Source organism: Notamacropus eugenii, chromosome X, assembly GCF_028372415.1.
Source record: "Notamacropus eugenii isolate mMacEug1 chromosome X, mMacEug1.pri_v2, whole genome shotgun sequence".
Taxonomy (NCBI): domain Eukaryota; kingdom Metazoa; phylum Chordata; class Mammalia; order Diprotodontia; family Macropodidae; genus Notamacropus; species Notamacropus eugenii.
The window spans coordinates 884,314-904,682 of record NC_092879.1 but is presented as its reverse complement, the minus strand read 5'-3'; the positions used below and the strand labels follow the sequence as shown (position 1 = coordinate 904,682).

Here is a 20,369-nt window from a genome sequence, read left to right as displayed (position 1 = left end):
ACACCCCTAGAGCACCCTCTGTTTTAGAGAGCACGACTGGGATGTATTTCCTGCCTGCTTTTGCATTCGGAGAGGGCATCAACAAGTTCAGTACGTCTCTCCGTCTGACGCTAAAGCGGGACAGAGTGGCCCCGGGAAAAGCCCCTGTCTCCAAACTGGTGGGTTCTCTAAGCCCCTCTGCGCCTGCGAACAGCCGACTTGCCCCGTGAGGCCGGGCTCCTCCAAAATAGAAGCCCTCCCCGTAGGGAGACTCTCTGGAGACTCAGGGACTCAAACTTGAGGCGGCTTGCCAGCCAGCCTTTCCGAGGGCTGATCGGGAATCCAGAGATCCAACCAGCACTCTGCCTTCCCCTTGCCCCGCCCCCGCGCCCCGCGATTGCCATAGCGACCACCTGAGGAGGAGAGATTGGTGGATTCAATGTTCCAGACCTGACGCAGACAAAGGGACTCCTGCCTCGCCCCGCCCCCGCCCTCCCCGTCACCATGGTTACCACGACACTTCCATGCTTGACTTGGCTGGCCTGGCCTCTGCCAGTCTCCTTCCCAGGTTCTCGCGGGCCAAGGAGGCAAACTTCTCGGAATTTTTGTAGAGTGCGGTGAGTTGGACAATTGGCCAGGTGGCCGCCAGCCCCGCTGTGGTTGGGAGGAGGTCCCGGGAACTCACGTCCCTCCCGTCAGTTTCGGAAAGGCTAGTTTGAGCCCCTCCTTGTCTCTCCGCAAGGGGGCGACACTTCCCCCCTCCCCCAGCCCCAGCCCCCTTGTTCCACCCTACTCCCTGGCCTACGGACTTTCCCTGGGCTCTCCCCACGCCCCAGACCTGACCTCTGCCCGGGGTCTCGGATCTAGTTTGGGGCCGAGGGGAGCTGGGTAGGGAGCCCAGACGGGGCGGAGGGGGGCCGCCAACCCCAATCCTGGTTTGCCTGAGGGAAGGGAGACTGGGGTGCGTGTAACGATCATCCTGCCAATGCCGAGGTCGAGGAGGAGGGTGTTGGGAAGGTCCAGTCAGCCTCGGCCGAGCCTGGAAATGAGGATGACTAAGGCCACTGGTCAGCCAGACGATTCGCTCCTAGGCTTACCAGTCCAGGTTCACTACGGGCCCGGGGAGGCTCGTGGCAGCGGGGGCCATGCTGAGGGCCAGGTCTGGGCTTGGGAGGGAACTTTGAGTGCTCCACGGGTGACCAGGGCTGGGGCCCTCTCTGCTGGGGTATTTCAGACTGCCTGCTGAACCATGGGGCGGACAAACACTCGGGAACGACCTTGGACCGGACCGGGCCACACAAATTAACGATTGGATGGGGTTGAGACGGTTCCGATGATCTCACTCCTGGCGCTGTCCCTCGATTAGTGTCTGTTTCCCGGGATCCTGCCTGCTGGGGAGGGATGGGCGGGGTTGGACCGCTGGGCTGGTGTTCTGCTGGGACTATGGACACCAAGATTCTGCCCGAAATCCTTAGGGAAATTCATCCGATTGTCAGTTAAACCGTCTTTGGTGCCAAGAGGGCGAATTATGATCAATGCAAACTTTTTGTGGTGCGTGGGTACGCGTGTGTTTGCTGTAAAAACCTGCTTATGGCCCAGAATGATAATAAAGCTCTTGTATGTATCCCTTTTTCCCCAATATCAATTTTGTTCAAGTTCCTCAAAGCAGGTCTTTGCTTCAACCTGGACCTCCAGGTCCAATAAATCCCTCGGGCATTTCATGCCCCTGGGATTTTGAGAGACTCACTTAAGCTGTCTGGGTCTCACTTTCTTCCTTGGTGAAAAGAGGGAATTGGATTAGCTGGCCTCTAGGGTCCCTTACAGCTTTAAATCTGTGATCCAAAGATCCCCCTTCCTGCCACCTGTGTGCTGTGGACTGCTTAATCTTAATGACCATCTTTAAGGATGTAGCCTTCTAGCTTAAAAGCCTTCAGTGACTGCCTGTTGAGAGAAATACAAATGCCAGTTGAGTAGACTTTTAATAGAAAGGAACTTCACTCTTTTTTACCAAATTGCCTTAGAACTTAAAAAAGATATAACATGCAAATAAGCTTTGGTCCCTTCTCTCAGGGAATTTACACATCTCCTATGCAGATATGACATGCAAAAATAACTATAATATCCAATAACGTAAGAGAAGCATTCGAGGAAGGCAAAGATTCCTCTGTGAGATCCCAGGATGGAAGGTCTTTAGTGATGACATGTTAGGGAAAGATTTCTGGAGAAGGTAGACTTCTACTTGGGTTTGAAAAGATGAATAGAAATTTGAAAAATGGCATGTGATTCCACGGTCCAGAATTCCATAATGGGGAAGGGAGGCCTAGACAGCATACTGCACATGCAGAGCATTTTCATCTTCTTGGAATGTACAGTTGGCTGTGTGTGTGAGATCGAGATAATAAGGACGCTATTCTGTAGGACTCCCATGCCAGGCAGAAAGGGACCTTCACTCAGTAGGTAGCAGGGTACCATTGTATGTCTTGGAACAAAGTAGTGCCACGACCCAAAGAATGCCTAACCCTAACCCTAATTCTGGCAATAACATGAAATATAGATTGGAGGAGAAAGAGAATAAGACAGAAGATTCTGGTATGAGACAATTATTGCAGTAGTGAGGGCATATAATTTACGATTGACTTTGGGAGATTGATGATGGGGTGGGAAAGAGACTGATGTAAAAGGACTTGGATATTGACATACAGTAGGCACTTAATACAGGAGGTAATGGATGATTTGGGAGAGAACAGTTTGATTAGGGTCATAGGATTGGGAGCCAACTTGCAAAGAGATGAGAGACCCTGGTTATTGCCGAAGCAGAGTCCTCAGGCACAGACAAAGTTTCCTTGAATTTGGCTGGTTCAGGGTAGAAGGGAAGGGTTGTTTGTTGTTGTTGTTGTTGTTGTTGTTGTTGTTGTTGTTGTTTTAAAACGTGCGACAGTTGAGACTACAGACAAGAAAGGGAAAGACTGAGGATGATTGTAACGTCCATGGAAGTCTAAAGTTTGATAAAGTTGTCCTTTTCATAACCTGATCTCATGGAAGCACCACAGCCACCCTGTCAAGTAGGAACTTCTTGCATTCTTACATACCAAATTTTACAGATGAGGAAACTGAGCCCCAGAGAGGTTCCCTTCGCTCTCCATTTGTGAACAAGAGACAGTATAAGGCAGAGGGAAGACTGAGGATTTGTGGACAGAACACTTGATCTTAAACTTGGGCTCTGCTAAGTAACCCCTGTATTGTTACATTAAAAGTAGCATGAATAACTCCATTTTATTTTTGAACCACCACTTAGTGAAGTTAAGTTTCCTCTACATGTAAGTCACCTGGTTTTGGAAATGACACAAATTTATTCCCCCTCCTTACTGTCACCCAGCCCTGGGTGTCTCCAGATCTCCCCTACCAATAAGAAACCAGGTGGTTTAGACCTTAATCCTGTTAATCACTCTCCAAATTGTATATTAGCCCCATAGAAACATGGATTCAGCACCTCTTGTATTACTGAGAGCAGTGGGCCCAATTTGTTTCTGCAACTACATGCCTTGCTGAATAAGTTACTTGTCTGGATGATATTCAAGTCCTTTATCTCAGTTCAACAGGATGTCCTTGAACACATCATGGAGACTTTTCTTTGTATGCATTTCCTACTTTGCAAGAAAGGTTAGGGAATTTAAAAACATAAATGCCTGGGACAGAGGCATTACACCGGTGAAATTTGTCCAAGGTATTGAGTAAATGAACAGTGAGCTGCTAAGAGATGCTTGGGAAGATGGGTAGCAGATTGTGGGGAGACTTGAGGAGCAGATCTCCTGGGTCATTTCCCCTGATGACTGTTTCAAACTTTTCCCTGTCTCCTCAAGCCCTCAGTCAGAGCACTGGACACCGTACACATGCTCCCACTTGTAGACTTAGCCCCCTCCTTCACTAAGGGGATTGAGGGCCCCTAACTGGACTTTCCTTGATTCCCTTTTTCCACCGCTCAAAATGTCTCATTACTTACAACCATTTTCTCCCCTCTCCTGCTTGTCTCATGACTCCTCACTAAAGCAACCCCTCCCACCTGTGCCAGGTGAATTCTCACACTTTTGGTTGGTCCAAATACCCTCTCCCCGCTTTCGGAGTGCTGAACTTGTCAGAGGCAGGAAGGATTGGGCTCACATCCCAGCTCCAGGGCTTACTAGTTATAGAGACCACAGGTGGGTCTCTGAGGTTTTCTCTTCTGTGAAATGAGGCAGGTAACCACACCAGGAGTTTCCACTGAAGGGGGTGATTGTGAGGATCCTGTGATATCAGGTATGGAAAGGATAGATTGCCAGCCTTGGGGTTCCAGCAGTGGCAGCTGCTATTATTATGATCATTTTCAGTCTTTCCATCCATCTACAGCCTCATCTCTCTCGTCTGCTTGCCTCGTGGACCCTGCCAGGGACCTCAGTTCCACCTCCTTCTCCTCCTGTGTCCTGGGTGGGGGAGGGGGAGTGGTGCTGGTGATGCTGATTGGAGGATGGATGAGGCACTGCAGTGGAGGCTGCTGCAGGGCGCATGCTCTCCAGGGTGGGGGCAGAGAGAAGCCAGGACCGTCAGAAAGACGATGGATGGGTGAGACAGGTGCCCATCTGTTCCGGGTATTGTGAAGCTGGTGAGTGAGAAGTCGGGGGACTGGAGGCTGGGATCCGTGAATCCACCTCCTCCCCCTTTCCCCTCCCCTCTGCCCTTTCCCCTTCCCTCCTCTTTTCCCCTTCTTCCCTCCTGCTTTCTCTTTCCCCTCCCTGCTCCTCTCCCCATTCCTCCTCTTTCTCTTCTCTCCTCCTCCCTCTGTCCTTTATTTTATTTCCTCTCTACCTTTCCTCTTCCTCCTCTCTACTCCTTCCTCCCTTCCTTCTCTGTCCCCTCTCTTCTCTCCCTTTTCCCCTGCTCCTCCACCTTCTTCTCATTTCACCGTCCTCTTTCTTTTACTACTTCCCCCTCATCTGCCCCTTTCTGTTCCTCTCCTCTCCTCAGACCCCTTCCTTTCCTCTCCTATTCTCAGTACTCTTCCTTGAACGAATCTCTTCTACCCTCTCCCTCTCCCTTCCTTAGCTTCTCCCCTTCTCCTTTTTCTCTGACCTCCACTGTTTTCCTCGTTCCGTCCTCCTTTCTCTTGCGCCTTATCTCCCCTCATCCAACTCTCTACTCCTTTTCTGTCCCCTTCCTCTTCTCCCATTCCCCCATCCTCCACTCTCTCTCTTTTACTTCCCCTCCTTTTCTCTTACCTCCTCACCCCTCCTTCTTTCTCTAAACTTCTCTCACCTCTTCCCCCTATTCTTCTTCCTCCTTCCCTCTCTCTCTATTCCTCCCATTATCCCTGCTCATGCCCCTACTCCTTTTCCTTCCTCCTAACTTCTTCGCTCTTTTATCTCCACCTCCTCCCTTCTATTTTCCCTCATCCTCTTTCTCACTCCTCTTCTCTCCTCCCCTCTTCTCTGCCCTCCTTCCTGCTCTCCTCTCTTTCTGCCTCCCTTCCTCTTCCCATTCTTTCCTTTACCTCCTCCCCCGCCTTCTCTTTATTTTTACCTCAGACCCCCTCCTCTTCCTCGTCCTTCCTGCTCCCCACTTCTCCTTGTTCCTCCCCTAACTCCTTTTTCTCTTGCCTTCTCCCCCTCCTAGTGTCTCTTTTGTTTCTCCCCTCTCCTTCCTCTCTGGTACTCCTCCTCCCCCTCTTTCTCATTTGTTCTCCTTCCTCCTTCTCTTCTCCCTTCTTTTTCTCTTTTCTTCTCTCCCCATCCTCTTATTTTAGCTCATACTCCTTCATCCTCCCCCTCCTCATCTCCAGGCTCCTCCCCTTCCTCCTCCTCTCCCTTCCTCATATCTCTCCCATGTTTTCTTTTCTCTAGCTCTTCTTTATTTTTTCTTCTCCCTCTTCTCCCTGCTCTTTTTCCTTTTCCTCTTTATTTGCGGTCCCTCCTCCCCTTCCTCTTTCTCTTACCTTATTCAACAGCCCTCTTCCCACCTTCCACCTCCCTTTCTCTCTCTCCTCCTTTCTCTTATCTACTCTCTTCCTCCCTTCCCTTTCATCCTAGAATTTCTAGCTTCATTAAGGCTGCCTTCTACATGAAGCCTTTCCTTATCTTGGGCAACCAATGAAATTGGCTGGAATTAAGGTCAAGGTGTTGGAATTAGGGTTAGATTGGACCTGGAGTCGGAAGATTCCAGATCAGCTATTATCTCAGACACTAGATAATTTACTTCACCTTCTAGGTAATTTATTTCACCTCTGTGTGCCTCAGTTTCCTTATTTGCAAAATCAGGATAATAATACCTCCCTCTAAGGGTGGTTGTGAGGATCAAATAGATAATGATTTGTAGAAGTAATGGCATTCTGATGTGATGAAGTGTTTTGAATGCTTTCCCAATGCTGAGCCATCCTTGCATCCCTGGTATAAACCCAACCTTGTCATAATGAATGACTTCTTAAGTGATTGACTGTAGTGTGCTTGACAGGATTTCATTTATTTGTTTGTTTGTTTGTTTATTTATTGGATCAGTTTTCATGAATGATACTGACATCTAGTTTTTCTGTTTCATCATTCCGTGGCTTAGGTATTAGGAGTCTATTTGTCTCATAGAAGAATTCTTGTATGGTACTTTCTTTCTCAGTTTTGGAGAATAATTTACATAGTACTAATTCTTCTTTTAAACATTTGGTAGAATTCTTTTGTCAAACCAGAAGAACCAGGAGGTTCGCCTCCCCCCGCCACCCTTGTTAATTCCTTTAAAGTAAGTTCTGTTCCTTTTCCTTAGAAATGGTTTTCAATATCTTTAATTGGTCTCTGTCAGCTTGGCATTTTTGAAAGTGTTCCTGTTTGTCTATTCTCAGTTTCGTTTCGTTTTTTGGGTTTTTTGTTTGTTTGTTTGTTTGGTGTTAGGGTATACGTGTGACTGCTTATTCAATAATTTTTTTTTCTGGTTTTGTTGTGAGTTTCCCTTGCTCTTTGACTAATTTGTTTCTTTGATTTTTCTGCTTTTTTAACCAGATTGGTGAATCAGTTCATAAGTTTTGATTAAGCACCTATTTTGCACCAGGTACTGTGTTAAGCGCTGGGGATGTGAAGAAAAAGAAAAAGAGTTCCTTGCCTCAAGGAGTTTACAATGTATTGCGAGATAATAACTTGGAAAAGGAAGCTGAAAACCTGGGGTTGGGGGTTAAGGGGGCTAGGGAAGTCAGTACAGAGTCCACAGAATGCAAGCTGGTGAGAAATAAAGAGATGGCTGGTCTGGGAGAGTCTTTAAATGGAGGAGTTCCTTGCTCCATCCTGTAGCCCTCCACTCACAGCGTACTATGGCAGTGGGAGTACCAAAGCTGCTGAAGTCTCCCTGATCGGAAGTTTCTTGGGGCCTGGTGGTGTCCAAACATTGCAGGATGGTGGGAAATTTTAGTAGTCTTTTCAAAGAGCAAATGTTTAGTTATCATTTCTTTTTTTTTCCCTCGCATTTCTCAGTATGGCCCTGAGATTTTATTAGGGAACATCATAGTAATTGATTTTGTGATTCACCAAGAGATCACTTTCAACCAGTTGTGGCAGATAATGGGGCTTCACAGCTGCAGAATACAAAACAATACACCTATCGGTTTGTAGTTGTACTTCTTGCTTTCTGTGTAGGGAAAAATGAAGAACCTTCTTTTCTAATAATCAGGTTTTATAAGAATAACTCCCTCTCCTTATTGGAAGCCAGATTGGTCAGCTAGTATCTCCCGCTGACATAACCATCAGTTTTTCAATGGCATTTCCAACATTCCTGCAAAGGGATTCTACAAGGTCCTTTCCAAGAAAATCATGATCTTTTTTTACAGCTTCGATGTTATTGGGAAATTGAGAATCCTCATAGAGGTGAGCATATTGGGGAAATCCAGCAACCCTCAACCAGTCACAAGCCTCCTTTGCTTAAATTTCTTGTTTTATTTTAGTCACTAGTTGTTGGCGCGTGAGGCTTCTGGTCATCCTGTATCGAGAGAGCCTCATCTTCTGATCAGGGGCAAATACATGTCCTGTCCCTCGGGTGTCATGGGATTAAGATAGAAGCAGCCAGAGTGCTGGGGACCTGCCTGGACATCTCCACTGCTCGCTCTCTTTCCTTCCTTCCTTCCTTCCTTCCTTCCTTCCTTCCTTCCTTCCTTCCTTCCTTCCTTCCTTCCTTCCTTCCTTCCTTCCTTCCTTCCTTCCTTCCTTCCTCCCTCTCTCCCTTCCTCCCTCCCTCCCTCCCTCCCTCCCTCCCTCCCTCCCTTCCTTCCTTCCTTCCTTCCTTCCTTCCTCTCCTTCCTTCCTTCTTTCCCTCTTTCTTTCTTTTCTTCTCTTATTTTTTTTATCTGCCACCCCCAGTCCCTTGCATGGCTGCTTCCATCTTTACTCACAGTAGTACAAAGGCAACAAGCCCGGGAGAGATGCACAGAACAAGCCTTTTTTTATTTTTTCAGGAAAGAATAATAAAAACTAATTATCATTTTTGTAGAGATTTCTCTTTTTTTTTTCAGTTTGCTTCCAATTTTTCACCTCTCTAATTTTAGTATCTCTTCTTATGTGATTATTTTAAGGTTTCATGTTTACTTTCTAATTTCCTAAACTTATATTCAGTTCATTAATCTTCTCTTTTTCTGTGTTCGTGGGTTTATGATTCCCCACCCTGGCTAAACAGAGAGGGAAATTGCAATGTCCTGTCACCATTGTGTAACTCTCTGTGTGTTCTTATGGCTCTGTTCATTTTTCCTTTGTTAATTTGGATGTTGGGAGTTGGAGTATGTAACTTAAACAGTGATATTTGTTTATTGTCTATGATTCCTTTCAGCATATTATATTTTCTTTGTTTTTCTTTTTTTATGTTTCTTTTTTCTTTTTACTTTGATAGCGTGACTGCTCTATTGCCATTTTGGATTCACTGAACACATAGTAAAAAAAAAAAATCTAAGCCCTCAGTTTTCTTCGATGTATCTCTCTTTTATACTGATATGTTCTGTTTGTCACATCACCCCAATTTTCTATGTATACTTTCCACATATACTCCCAGAGAGCCATCCCACATGACAAATACTATTTTTTGGAGAGGAAAAAAGAGTGGGGAGAAGAATAACTGATGGAGACATTGAAAAAGTTTGAAAACGTGTGGGAGTAGGTCGACTGTCTTCCCATCTCCCGTTTTCTGAGTCCTCCTTGACATTATAATTTTGTTACATTTACATTTTGTGTGTGTGGGGGGGGGAGTTGGTGTGTCATTTTGCTTTCCATTTACATTGTTGTAGTTACTGTGTAGATTGTTTTCTTGGCTCTGCTACCTTTCCATGCTTCTCTGTATGCATCATGCACTTCTTTTCTTACAGCGGAGGCAATCTCCCATTACATTCCCCTATAACATTCCCCCCATAACATCCCCTTAAATATATTCCCCAATGTATTCAGCCAGAAAATAAACTGCTGCTATGGACCTTTTGGAATACGTGGGTTTTCTTTTTTTTTTTTTTCATTGATGCCTGCTTTGTGTATGAGCCCACCAATGGAGTCTTTGATTCAAAGGATATAGACATTCCAGATTACTTCTCAAAATGCAAAGCTCTACCCACAGTGTATTAGTGTGCCTCTTTTCCCGTAACTCCTCCAACACAGACCGTTGCCATGTTTTTTGTCAATTTGTAAGGTGAAACCTCAACTTTCTTTTGCTTTGAATTTCTCTTACTATTCGTGATTTGGAATATTTTATTGTGAATACTTTGCAGTTCTTCTTTTAGAACTGTTGCTTTATAATCTTAAGTCATTTACCTATTGGTGAATGGATATTAGTCTTAATTATATGTATTAATTTCATATATATCTTGGTTATCAAATTCTTTTTCGGGAAATTTGATAGAATTCTTTTCCTTTAGTTGACCACTTCCTTTCTTATCCTATCTTAATTACTGTTGTCTGTGTTGAAGCTTTTCATTTTCAAGTAATCAGAGTTATTCATCTAAAACTTTTGTATTCTCCTGTATTTCTTGTTTAGTTATTAATGCTTTCCCTGCTCATTGCTGGAAGAGGTATATAATCCATTTCCCTTGTAATTATTTTTATAGTGTGATCTTTAACATTAAGGTCGGGTATCCATTTTGAACGAATTGTGCAGTGTATTCTAAGGTATTGCCCTAAGCCTAGTTTCTGCCAGACTGCTTTCCAGTTTCTCTAACAATTCTAATGGAATGGGGATTTTTTCCCTGGATGAATTATGCTGTCCAGTTTGCCAAACATTGGACTGAGTTCTGTTCTTTCTGATCCTTCCTTATTTAGGTTGTTCCAATGAGATACATACATACATACATACATACATATATGTGTGTGTGCGTATATATATGTGTATGTGTGTGTGTGCATACATACATATATATACATATATATATTTATAAAGATTTTTGATGACTACTACTTTATGATACAATTTGAAGTCTTGGAAGTGTTATTCCCTCTTTGTTCAAACCTTTTTTCAATAATTTACCAAGATACTTGATGCATTTTTTTTCAAATGAACTTTGTTATTATTTTCTCAAGGTTCATAAAGTATCCACTGGGTAATTCAATTTGCATAACATTGAAAGTGTAAGTAAATATGGATGATGTTGTCGCATTTTTGATGAGATAGTTTTATCTCCTCTTTTCCTATATTTTTTCCTTTAATTGCTATCTCTTATTACTGTTGCTAGCATTTCCAAATACTTGGGGAAGTAGACATCCTCATTTTATTCCCATATTTGTTGGAGATGGTGCTAGTGTATTCTTCTTGCATATGATGCTTGTTTTTGATTTTCCACAGATACAAGTTTAAGATGCCGCTACTTTGCAGAGGTTTTAGAATAAAAAAATGTTTTATTTTCTCAGAGACTTTTTCTACAAGTTTGGACATGATCATACGGTTTTGGGTGTTTTGCCTTTTATTAGGATTTGTTGTACTTTTTTTAGCTTTCCTAATGTTGAACTACCCTTGCATTTCCGGTATAAATACTATTTTGTCATAATGAGCTATTTCTTAGATAAATTTCTGCAATCTGCTTAATGTAATTTTTGTTTGAAATTTTTGAATCAATGATGGTTAGTCTTCTTTCTGTGTTTTATCTCTCTTAAGTTTAGGTATTAGGACAATCGTTGTCTCATGAAACAACTCTGATAAGATGCTTTCTTTCTCCTTTTTGAGAATAGTTTGTCAAATATGTGTATCTACTTTTCTTTAAATTTTGATCGAATTCTCCTGTGAATCATATCAGGTTCAGGAGTTTTATTTCTTGGCAGTGCTTTGGCCCTGCTTGTTGCTTCAATTGTTTTGTGACAGTTCTCTGACATAAGAGAGTCCCTCCTGGAAGGATATGTGATCCTCCTGTCAACCCTTGCTTTCCACAACTGGCCTCATAGTGTCCTACTCCCCCATTGTAGCTGCAGCTCTCAACAAGTTAAGTCCTTGTCCAGGGAGCACATTTATGTCTAAGGAGAGGCCCATGGGACAACCAGCAATGTCGGGAAAATGACCCCTTAATGAATTCTTGTGCTGAGAATAACATGTAAAGCAAGAGGAGTCAGTTCAATGGCAAGCTTATTGTAAACGACGTGGATGAGAGGGAATGAGAGAGAGAAAATAGGGACCAACATGCAACTCAGGCATGAACTCTAACAGAGTCCATGACTTACATATGGGCAATGCTGCATTGGGAAGTATAGCTACATGGGGCCAGTCAGCCAAAAGGGAGTACTCCAGCATGGAGAGGTGCTCCTACTGGAGGGCAGTGGGAGTGGCTGCTTCAGCAGGAAGGGATGCTCCCATTGAAGTGGAAGGGATGCTCCAAAGTACTCTTCTGAGAGTGAGGTTCTTATACTATGATTTTGAATGGCTTCTCTGTTGCTGCCTGAATTGTGTATCAGGGATCTGGGCAAAGTAATATTTTGGGGCATTTCTTACCAGGGAGAATTATAATTTGGGGGGCCTTCTGTATCAGGGGAAAAATGATCTCTTTGTAGCAAGAATATTATTTGTGGACTACAGCTATAACAACTTTGAAAAATATTATTGAGAGTATTTTATTCTTTTAACAACGGTTTCCATGCACTTAAGGTGAGACTGTCATGGTGGTCTGAGGACCATTTCGCTTAATTTTATAACGATGAGTGACACCTACAGTGGAAAAACCCGTTGTGGCAATGCCTGTTGGTAAGTAGGACTTACAGAGGCAGTGGTGCGTAGGGAAGCAAAGAAGAGGGTCTCACTCTCAACCCTTTATTTTCATGACATAATGCCCTGTCCAATGACCTAGAAGGGCCTCTGATTCAAGTTGGTTTGTTGGTTGGTTGTTGTCCTTCGTCTTCGAAGAGGACCAAAATGACATCACCATGATAAAGTGAAATTTCAGTGTGTCTGATCAAACCAATACGAGCTTGGAATGTTCTACCACAGGTTGGGCACAGATGGTCTTTGTGAATATTTGGGGTGGATATCCCAAATTTGCACGTCCTGTGTTTACTTTGTGCTGTCTCAATTCTCCTTTGCTCAAAGAGCACAGCACCCTTTCTGATTAAAGTTACCTGCAAACACAATAAAGAGAAAGCAATTTGGGCCCACGTTCTCCAGTTCCTGGAGAGGTACTAGGAGAACAGTTTATTCAGTTGGCCTGGGAATATGAAATGAGTTGGAGTTGACCAATTTCCCTGGCAATGTTCTTTTGCTTCTGTGCGTTCATCAACCATATGAGAGATATGTATCCACATGGGACAAGAGAAGTTAAGGAGGGTGCATATACCCCATTAGTCTGCACACAGGTAATCTAGGACTAATGATGTGAATTTTCTCAGAAAGATTCCACATTTGTCCCGATAATTCTTTGTTCTTTGTTTTCCACCTGCAGGCTTTCCTTTATATGGTCACTGGACAAGATCCTTGTCAGAACTGGAATTTGCTAATGTTTGACCTTGCTAATATATGAGGGGGTCCCCTCCTAACACGGCAGAGTACATGTATTTTGAGCTTGAAATCTTGGATTGATCTGATGTCCAAAGAATTTGAAGCCCAGGAGAATGAGGGGCAATAACTTAATACATGTTCTGGCAGAGCAGTTTATCCCATGAAGTGGAATTGAAGCCCAATTACTGCCATTCAAGTTATTTTACTTTCAGGATAATGGAGAGGTTCACTGAAAGTCAAAGGTAAGGTCAAGGAATTAGGATGTGCTGAGGACATCCAGAGTATCCCTATGATGTTAGGAAACAAAGTTGCTTTGCAGCTCTTGGTCTGCATCCTTCAAAATGCAAGGAAGCAACTCCGCATTATGTGAGGAGTCCTAATGTCGGCCAACCACACATTTGAGGATCTTCTGAGTGGAAAATGATTCAACCGCTCCTTTGATATCCCTAAGGCATGAGAGGTATGCATTGGAAAGTCAGCAAGTTTGTATCAGTAGCAAAGACAGAGCCCCTCTGGGCTCCAAGTACGGTAATGTGTGATTGGATTTTCTTTGCACAGTGGCATTTCTACAGTTACCAGGTAGCCTGCAATCTGACAGTGTTTCCAGTATTAAATAATGTTTGAAGACAGCTCTTTATTTTCTATTTGAAAGTATTCAAGTATCCGTTTCAGCTTTAACTTCCATAAAATTTTGAATTCTAAATTTTCTGCTCCTCAGTCCCCCACTTGAAAATGGCAAACCATTTGATATTGTCTCCACAAATAACTTCGTAAGAAACATATTGGCACATCAATCATACCGAAATGAAAAATTAGAAGCAATGGAAGGAATCACAAGAAGGAAGAAAGAAAGAAAACTGAAGAGAGCCAATAGTATGCTTCAACCTGCATTCCACCTCCATAGATCTTTTGCTTGATGAGGAAGGCATTTTTCATCAGGAGACTTGGTGAGTTCTCTTAGATCCTTGCATTGGTAAGAAAAGGGAAGCCTATGAAAGCTAATGGTCACACTGTGTTGCTGTCACAGTGTACGGTGTTCTCCTGTTTCAGCTCATGTCACTCGTCCTCATGTCACTTGGTGCCATTGGAGTTCCCTTCCACACTGCCGTATACTTTTGGTGGTTTCTAAGCGTGAGGTAACTGGATGGAGAACAATTGACATGCAAGAGGATCGAAACATGAGCATGCAAGGCCGTGTCATTTTTCTCCAGTAAGAGATACTATTTGCTGTTTATCCTTCTGTGCCCCACAGGTTCTCAAACACCTTGTTGAGAAGATGACTCCAGTTTCCATTTACTGAGAGCAGGAGCCCATGAAAGAGGGTGGGTTCACCCATTTCAATCAATATGGGAGGTGGATCAACAGATCGGTATGTTCTTCTCTTCCAGCAATGCCACACTGACCTGTTGTACATTCCTGCAGGCTTTCCAGGAGCGTTCACTGATGTGGAATGGGACCTGCTTGTCCAGTGGAGGCTGCCTCCCTGAAGAAGGTAAGCATAAGATGGAATGGAGTTTCACAACCATGTCTACCTGCTAACGTTGAGTCTGCTTGGATGGTGAGGCCCAAGAGATAGACAAATTAGAGTGGTACAACCCTCTTGGGTGCAGAGTGTTGATTGCAATTCTCCTTTCAAACTTTTCTCCCATCTTCCTGTGTGCGCCTTGAGTGAGCACGTACTCGTTGACATCTCCTTGGGTTCCAATAGGCAAGCTTTTCCTTCTTATGTGAGGAGAAAGTCTCCCGTTCCTCGATGGGAAGCCAAATGAGTGCCCTTGAATTGATTGGTGGGGACGAGGTCTCTATGGCCATGCAATCGAAATGCAGCAAATCTGAGTTATTTGACCAGGCTTCTCATTTGAATGTGAAGGTGTCTGAGAGTAGAATACTTGGAGGGAGGACTAGGACCTGGGGACTGGCCATTAACTCTAGGATATCCACACGAGACAGAGACCCATGCATGCTTCGGGTACCCACTCTGGACTTTTTAAATACTGCGATGTGGAAGATGGAGAGTAATCACTCCTGCATTAGATGGAAGAATATGGATTGGGAAGGGCTGTGGATTGAATCCTCTGGGACTTCCTCTGGGCTGGATTTCCTGCCAGAGGCCTTGCTTCAGGATATAACTTCTGGAAGTTCAGGATGTGGTGATCTGGGAGAGATGGAAAGATATGTGTATTTGCAGTTGGGCTCTCTGTGAAGGATAGGCACAGAAATGATATCAATTATAGGAAGTGCATATCCTCTGGAACATGGGCCATTGGCCCTGCTAATCCTTTCTTCCTTTCTTTTCCACCCGCAGGCTTTTCGCGGTAATGTACAAATCCTACATTTTGGTCACACTTGGAATTGAGTAACGGTTGACAGAGGATGCTCCCCCTGGTTAAATGAAAGGGGGCCCTTCATAAGATGGCAGAGAAGATGTAGTTGGAGTTCTAAATTGTGGGTCGCTGTGGTGTCCACAGCGTCTTAAGGTAAGACGAAAGAGGGGTGATCGCCTGATGCATATTCTGGCCAAGCAGCTTCTCCCATGCAATGGCACTGGAGGCCAATTTCTGCCATTCCAAAACTTTTGCTTCCCCAAACACAGAAAAGTTCTTTGCAATGTGCAGAAGGTACAGGCCAGGTCAAGGAAATGGGCTTGATCTCAGAGCACGCAGATACTTCCTGTGACATGAGGAAACACCAATCAGCTTTGCAGCTCTCTCTCTGCATCCTTCAAATTGCGTGGAAGCAAGTCCATGTCATCTGAGCGTTCTTCACTTCCATCAGCCTCCCAGTCGGTAACCTTCTAAATGGCAACATATTCCACTACTCCACTGACAGCAGTTAGGTATGAGAGGCATGCGTTGTCAAGGCCTCATGTGTGTATCAGTGGCAAAGAGAGAGTCCAACTATCCTCCTTATTTGGTCACGTGCGATCGAGTTCTCTTTGCACAGTGGCCTATGTACATTCCACAGACACGTACAATCTGACAGCACTTCCATTAGCAAACCTTGTGTTGAAGACAGCTCGTTGATTTGTTTTGTTTTTGACGATATTCATTTTGCCTTTCCAACTTTAACTTGCATGAAATTTTGAGTTCTAAATTTTGTGCAAACCGCTCCTACACATCAAGATGATGGGCCATGTGATATCGTCCATAACTTCAGAAGAAACATATTGGCACATCGGTCATGCTGCGAAGAATAATTTGAACCAGTGGGAGGAAAGGCAATAAGGAAGGGAGAAAGAAAGCGAAGGAGAGAACCAACAGGCTACTTCAATCTGCATTCCCCCTCGAGATCTTTGGCTTGATGTGGATTACATTTTCAGTCATGAGTTTCTGTGAGGTGCTTTAAATCATTGTATCAGCAAGAAGAGGTAAGCCTGTAAAAATTAGTCTACACAGAATATTGCCCTTATTGTGTCCAGCGTTCTACTGTTTCTACTCACGTCACTTGGCATGACTTCACATAATTTGTGGTAGTTTTTCTCAGATCTCAAGTATGCTCTGCCACCATTTGGTGCATTTCTTCTTCTGCTCCCCACTCGCATATTACTGTGGTGGATTCTACACGTGAGGCGACTGGATAGAGAACACTTGCCGTTGATGAGGTTCCAAGCATGTGAAGTCAAGAACTTGCCCTTTCATCCAGTAAGTTATGCTCTTTGCAGTTTGTCCTTCTTTAGCCCATGGGTTGTCAAATGTCCTGTTGACATAACGGCTCGGGTCTCTCCTCCTCCAAGCCCCTATCAGGCTTTTGACTTCTTCTTCACCTCGAGTCATTTAGCGAGAGAAGGTTACCATGAAAGCGCAGGTTCTCCATTTGTAATTAATATGGATTATGGCTCACGAGATGAGATTTCGCTGCCCTTCAAGCAGTACCCCACTGGTGAGATATACTTTCCTCCAGGCGTGCTGAAAGCGTTCTCTGATGTTGAATCGGACCTGCTTTCCCAATGGAGGCTGCCTCCGTGAAGAAGGTAAGCATAAGATGGAAGGAGCTTTCAGAACCTTATCTACCTGCTAAGGTTGAGTCTGCTTGGATGGTGAGGCCCAAGAGATAGTCAAATTACAGTGGTACAACCCTCTTGGGTGCAGAGTGTTGATTGCAATTCTCCTTTCAAGCTTTTCTCCCATCTTCCTGTGTGTGCCTTGAGTGAGCACGTACTCGTTGACATCTCCTTGGGTTCCAATAGGCAAGCTTTTCCTTCTTATGTGAAGAGAAGGTCTCCCGTTCCTCGATGGGAAGCCAAATGCGTGCCCTTGAATTGATTGGTGGGGACGAGGTCTCTATGGCCATGCAATCGAAATGCAGCAAATCTGAGTTATTTGACCAGGCTTCTCATTTGGATGTGAAGGTGTCTGAGAGTCGAATACGTGGAGGGAGGACTAGGACCTGGGGACTGGCCATGAACTCTAGGATATCCACACGAGACAGAGAGCCATGCGTGCTTCGGGTACCCACTCTGGACTTTTTAAATACTGCGATGTGGAAGATGGAGAGTAATCACTACGGCATTGGATGGAAGAATATGGATTGGGAAGGGCTGTGGACTGAATCCTCTGGGACTTCCTCCGGGCTTGACTTCCTGCCAGAGGCCTTGCTTCAGGATACAACTTTTGGAAGTTCGGGATGTGGTGATCTGTGAGAGATGGACAGATATGGGTATTTGCAGTTGGGCTCTCTGTGAAGGATAGGCACAGAAATGATATCAATTATAGGAAGTGCATATGCTCTGGAACATGGGCCATTGGCCCTGCTAATCCTTTCTTCCTTCCTTTTCCACCCACAGGCTTTTCGCGGTAATGTCCAAATCCTACATTTTGGTCACACTTGCAATTGACTAACGGTTGACAGAGGATGCTCCCCCTGGTTAAATGAATGGGGGCCCTTCGTAAGATGGCAGAGAAGATGTAGTTGGAGTTCTAAATTGTGGGTCGCTGTGGTGTCCACAGCGTCTTAAGGTAAGACGAAAGAGGGGTGATCGCCTGATGCATATTCTGGCCAAGCAGCTTCTCCCATGCAATGGCACTGGAGGCCAATTTCTGCCATTCCAAAACTTTTGCTTCCCCAAACACAGAAAAGATGTTTGCAATGTGCAGAAGGCGCAGGCCAGGTCAAGGAAATGGGCTTGATCTCAGAGCACGCAGATACTTCCTGTGACATGAGGAAACACCAATCAGCTTTGCAGCTCTCTCTCTGCATCCTTCAAATTGCGTGGAAGCAAGTCCATGTCATCTGAGCAGTCTTCACTTCCGTCAGCCTCCCAGTCGGTAACCTTCTAAATGGCAACATGTTCCACCACTCCACTGACAGCAGTTAGGTATGAGAGGCATGCGTAGTCAAGGCCTCATGTGTGTATCAGTGGCAAAGAGAGAGTACCACTGTCCTCCTTATTTGGTCACGTGTGATCGACTTTTTTCTTTCCACAGTGGCCTATGTACATTCCACAGACACGTGCAATCTGACAGCACTTCCATTAGCAAACCTTGTGTTGAAGACAGCTCGTTGATTTATTTTTTTTTTTTGACGATATTCATTTTGCCTTTCCAACTTTAACTTACACGAAATTTTGAGTTCTAAATTTTGTGCAAACCGCTCCTACACATCACGATGATGGGCCATGTGATATCGTCCATAACTTCAGAAGAAACATATTGGCACATCGGTCATGCTGCGAAGAATAATTTGAACCAGTGAGAGGAATGGCAATAAGGAAGGGAGAAACAAAGTGAAGGAGAGAACCAACAGGCTACTTCAATCTGCATTCCCCCTCGAGATCTTTGGCTTGATGTGGATTACATTTTCAGTCATGAGTTTCTGTGAGGTGCTTTAAATCATTGTATCAGCAGGAAGAGTTAAGCCTGTAAAAAGTAGTCTACACAGAATATTGCCCTTATTGTGTTCAGCGTTCTACTGTTTCTACTCACGTCATTTGGCATGACTTCACATAATTTGTGGTAGTTTTCCTCAGATCTCAAGTATGCTCTGCCACCATTTGGTGCATTTCTTCTTCTGCTCCCCACTCGCATATTACTGTGGTGGATTCTACACGTGAGGCGACTGGATAGAGAACACTTGCCGTTGATGAGGTTCCAAGCATGTGAAGTCAAGAACTTGCCCTTTCATCCAGTAAGTTATGCTCTTTGCAGTTTGTCCTTCTTTAGCCCATGGGTTGTCAAATGTCCTGTTGACATAACGGCTCGGGTCTCTCCTCCTCCAAGCCACTATCAGGCTTTTGACTTCTTCTTCACCTCGAGTCATTTAGCGAGAGAAGGTTACCATGAAAGCGCAGGTTCTCCATTTGTAATTAATATGGATTATGGCCCACGAGATGAGATTTCGCTGCCCTTCAAGCAGTGCCCCACTGGTGAGATATACTTTCCTCCAGGCTTGTCGAAAGCGTTCTCTGATGTGGAATCGGACCTGCTTTCCCAATGGAGGCTGCCTCCGTGAAGAAGGTAAGCATAAGATGGAATGAACTTTCAGAACCTTATCTACCTGGTAAGGTTGAATCTGCTTGGATGGTGAGGCCCAAGAGATAGTCAAATTAGAGTGGTACAACCCTCTTGGGTGCAGAGTGTTGATTGCAATTCTCCTTTCAAACTTTTCTCCCATCTTCCTGTGTGTGCCTTGAGTGAGCACGTACTCGTTGACATCTCCTTGGGTTACAATAGGCAAGCTTTTCCTTCTTATGTGAGGAGAAGGTCTCCCGTTCCTCCATGGGAAGCCAAATGCGTGCCCTTGAATTGATTGGTGGGGACGAGGTCTCTATGGCCATGCAATCGAAATGCAGCAAATCTGAGTTATTTGACCAGGCTTCTCATTTGGATGTGAAGGTGTCTGAGAGTCGAATACGTGGAGGGAGGACTAGGACCTGGGGACTGGCCATGAACTCTAGGATATCCACACGAGACAGAGAGCCATGCGTGCTTCGGGTACCCACTCTGGACTTTTTAAATACTGCAATGTGGAAGATGGAGAGTAATCACTACTGCATTGGATGGAAGAATATGGATTGGGAAGGGCTGTGGACTGAATCCTCTGGGACTTCCTCCGGGCTTGACTTCCTGCCAGAGGCCTTGCTTCAGGATACAACTTTTGGAAGTTCGGGATGTGGTGATCTGTGAGAGATGGACAGATATGGGTATTTGCAGTTGGGCTCTCTGTGAAGGATAGGCACAGAAATGATATCAATTATAGGAAGTGCATATGCTCTGGAACATGGGCCATTGGCCCTGCTAATCCTTTCTTCCTTCCTTTTCCACCCACAGGCTTTTCGCGGTAATGTCCAAATCGTACATTTTGGTCACACTTGGAATTGACTAACGGTTGACAGAGGATGCTACCCCTGGTTAAATGAATGGGGGCCCTTCGTAAGATGGCAGAGAAGATGTAGTTGGAGTTCTAAATTGTGGGTCGCTGTGGTGTCCACAGCGTCTTAAGGTAAGACGAAAGAGGGG

At 44.6% G+C, this 20,369-nt stretch overlaps 1 long non-coding RNA gene across 3 annotated transcripts; it reads left to right on the top strand.

Annotated features, from left to right (window-relative positions):
• Positions 1-419: 419 nt before the first annotated feature.
• LOC140516151 (uncharacterized) lies at positions 420-16,958 on the top strand. 3 transcript variants are annotated; one of them, XR_011971308.1, is made up of 4 exons: positions 420-596; positions 12,860-14,237; positions 14,338-14,407; positions 15,221-16,916. It is a non-coding gene; the product is annotated as an uncharacterized lncRNA (long non-coding RNA). The 3 variants fall into 3 exon arrangements; XR_011971307.1 differs by lacking the exon at positions 420-596 and having other exon boundaries at positions 8,242-13,862; positions 14,168-14,237; positions 15,221-16,956; XR_011971306.1 differs by lacking the exon at positions 420-596 and having other exon boundaries at positions 8,242-14,237; positions 15,221-16,958.
• The last annotated feature ends 3,411 nt before the right edge of the window (positions 16,959-20,369 follow it).